Source organism: Bison bison, unplaced genomic scaffold (genome assembly GCF_000754665.1).
Source record: "Bison bison bison isolate TAMUID 2011002044 unplaced genomic scaffold, Bison_UMD1.0 scf7180017864374, whole genome shotgun sequence".
In the NCBI taxonomy this organism is placed as follows: Eukaryota; Metazoa; Chordata; class Mammalia; order Artiodactyla; family Bovidae; genus Bison; species Bison bison.
The window spans coordinates 6,038,182-6,041,835 of record NW_011494946.1 but is presented as its reverse complement, the minus strand read 5'-3'; the positions used below and the strand labels follow the sequence as shown (position 1 = coordinate 6,041,835).

Here is a 3,654-nt window from a genome sequence, read left to right as displayed (position 1 = left end):
CCATCCAAAGGTTCACGCTCTAATGAAAGCACTGCGTTAGGTACAGTGGGGGATGCAGACGTAGCGCCCAGTCTGGCAGCCACGCCGGTGTTTGGTTGGGAGTCAAGAGTAATCCAACAAAAAAGTGGAGCTAGGGTCAGACCCGGAGAGGCCCTGAATGCCAGACTGGCGAGTCGGGGAAGTCAGAAGCCGAGTGCTGCTGACCACAAGTCCTAGCCTGTCCCATCGAGCTTTCTGTGCTGGTGGAAAGGTCCCCTGGGCTGCACTGGCTGGGCAGCCGCTGCCCCGTGTGCAATCGAGCACTTGAAATGTGGGTAGTGTGAAGAGGAAGTGAATTTTTAGATTTTTTTAGTTGAAAGCTGGTGGCAACAGAAGTGGACAGCACGGACAGGGAGCTGTTTCCGACCTTATCTTACAGGGAGGCCGTGGAAAGAGCCGTGGGTCCTGAAACACTCTTGTATTCTAGGTCCTCTAGTTATTAGCTGAGCAGCCCACTCAACTAGAGGGATCCTTGTTTCTTCAGGTGGAAAGTCAGAATACAAACCACCAATGCTGTGAGAGACAAAGCCCCAAGGTGTCAGCTGCTCAGACATGAGTATGGGGCTCGTGGGAGGCAGAGCTGAGTCTACAACCGGATTCTTCTGAGAGTAAGAGTCCTGTGTTACTTCCGTGAAACTAGGTTTTTACCCAGGAAACTACGGAGGACTCTCAGGATGTTTGGAATAAGAAAGTGAAAGGATGAACGTCATGCTGTCAGAAGACCTGGATGCACGGGTGCAGGGCTGCAGGAGGGCAGGTTGCCAGGGGCAGAAGTCAGGAAGCTATGAACTCTTCATGAGTACTTTTAAATTAAAAATGAGAGGGGCCTGGTGGCATAGGAGAGGCTCACTGTGTTTTGATTGCGGAAGACTCATACGTGAGAACTGCAAAATGTTGAGCCCAGGAGGACAGCAGCAGCCGCTCACCACATTCACCACAGTCCCTTCCTCTGCATCTGGATTTTTCTGCTTTGTCCAGCTGTCAATCCGATCTCTCTCACAAAAGCATCGTGATTTAGAAAATGAGTAAGTAAAGGCCGTAAAAAGAAGTGAAAGTTATCTTGCTGCCCCCTTTCTCTCTCTCACACACTCACGTTTTCTTCTTTCGTCTGTAGTGAGGGTTGCGGGTAAGGGAGATATCAGACCAACAGATAAGTCCTGTAACACAGACCCCGAGGCCACTGCACCTCGTGTACAGCATGTCTGGGCTTCTGTCGTGCTCTCATGAATGTGCTATGTTGATTAACAAGCTCCTTCAGTCACCAAGAATGGCAGCCCTGGTGCAATTCCAGGGCAAATGCGATTTCCGCACACCTTCCCCTCTTGTGCTTTTCTCTATATTTTCTTGTTAAAGTGAAAGTCGCTCAGTCATGTCCGACTCTTTGCAACCCCATGGACTATACGGTCCGTGGAATTCTCCAGGCCAGACACTGGAGTGGGTAGCCTTTCCCTTTTCCAGGGGATCTTCCCAACCCAGGGATCGAACCCAGGTCTCCTGCATTGCAGGCAGATTCTTTACCAGCTGAGCCACAGGGGAAGCCCAAGAATACTGGAGTGGGTAGCCTATCCCTTCTCCAGCGGATCTTCCTGACCCAGGAATCAAACCGGGGTCTCCTGCATCACAGGCGGATTCTTTACCAACTGAGCTATCAGAGAAGCCCCATTTTCTTGTTAACTTCCAGACTAAATGTTATGAACTCAAATCCTCCAAAGTGGTAACTGTCTATATGCACAAACCATGGCCCCGCGATAGTGAGGGGACATTCTCTCAGGCCTGGGACACACGGCTGGGTTTACCTTGCCTGTACTGCTTTCTCTCGTCCAGCCTCACGCTCTCCCTTTGTATTCGATCCTTTTTGCAGCAAATTTAGTTGTCTTTGTCTTTCTCCTCCCTCTTTGTTAAGAAAAAGTTAAATTCCTTCTACAGCATTGTGATGTTATTCTCCCCCCTTGAGTATTTTTATTCTTAATAGGGTTGATCATAATAAACAGTGTATCTCTGAATCTTCCATCTTTTCCATTGTATCATATATGGAGTGTATAATTGGTTAAGCACTCGGTAAGAATGATTTGATTATTCCAGGAATCATAGAGACTTGCTGATTTTCTTCCTCTCATTCTGTGTCATTCGGATCCTTCTTTGTTGATGGGTAATGTAAACAGCATGTAGTCAAGATGAAGAAACAGGAATGAAATACTGTCCATTCATTTTGCAGTTGTGCCCAGCTCCAGTAAAGCTTGGGAAAGAAAAATGGGTGGGGCTAGTTGCAGATTTCATTCCCCTGTGATCACAGATTCCTTCAACTATGCAGACGACCAGGAATCAGTCAAGCTGCATTTATTACTTGACTGGATGTGGTGGCGTGGAAAATGCAGACAAGATGGCTTTTATTTCAAGAATTCTTTTCACCTCACACATTTTGTGCATCTAGAAAACACATGTTGGAGATTAGAATTACAATAGATGTGTATTTACATGGCACTGGTAACTGCGCCCATTTTAGCAGTTCAGTTGTTTTGGTTCTGGCCTGCCCTCGCTTCTAAGTCTGGCAGGGGTGCTGGCCTGCCGAGATGAATAGGCAGGTGGCTTTCGGTCTTTTATTGTCTGAGTGGATGTAGGTGCTTATGTAGAGGCTGCCCTGCAATCTCTCCTTCATGGGCATCTGTTTCCTTGGTTGCTTGTGATTTGGTTCAATGTTTTTTTTTTTCCCCTTTGGAGAAGTACCAGCTTCTGTCTGTATTTTTCAGAATCTGACAGTGGAATGACCTACTTCTCATGCAAGTCATTCTGAGGACAAAGGAAGTCATCCTGGTGGCCAGGCCTCTTGCTGCCAGGCATTCTTGTCTCCCTCAGTTGCGTGTGCCCAGTTCTTGAAAGGCTCAGGCAGGGAGTTTCAGAAGCAGCCGTGTGGCTTGTTACCTTTTATTACGGCCTTTGATGACAGGACACGCCTGGGGAGTCTTGGCTGAACACACTGTCAGGGAATCACCGATGGCAGTGTGGATTTGTCTCCTCCATATGCCCCTGCGTTTCCTGGCATCTCACCCTTCCAGGTATGCAGGAGAATCCGAGCAGGGGATGACAGAGGGCGAGATGGTTGGATGGTATCACCGACTCGATGGACATGAGTTTGAGCAAGCTCTGGGAGTTGGTGATGGACAGGGAGGCCTGGCATGCTGCAGTCCATGGGGTCACAGAGAGTCGGACACAACTGAGCGGCTGAACTGAACTGAGTACATCTTAAGGCAAAGTGCAGAAGCAGGAGGATATGCAGGGTGGGAAGGTTTTCCAAAAATGTCTTTAATTTTGATAGGCTGGCTCCTGCATGTGCCTTGCAGTTATCTATAATATATGAAGCCTGATGCACATGCAAACTCGAGGGCCCTTTCCACACTGACAGACACCGCAGCAGGGGGAGCCCTGCCCCTCCCGAACTGACTGCCCCGGCTTATGGAACCTGACTTCAGAAGCGCTTGCTGCTGGACAGTTCCCCTGCCTCCCAGCAAGGTGAGCAGCCTCCAGGCAGAGGCTTCTTGCGGCTTCTGGAGGGCTCTCCGGCCCATCACCGCACAGGGACGCACCCTCCACACATCCAGAGAAGCCACACTCGGAGGC

General features: G+C 49.3%; 1 protein-coding gene across 1 annotated transcript in view; it reads right to left on the bottom strand.

The window, feature by feature from the left end:
* COL6A6 (collagen, type VI, alpha 6) overlaps window positions 1-3,654 on the bottom strand; it is a 174,649-nt gene that overhangs the window by 4,071 nt on the left and 166,924 nt on the right. The gene's annotated exons all lie outside the window — the stretch shown is intronic.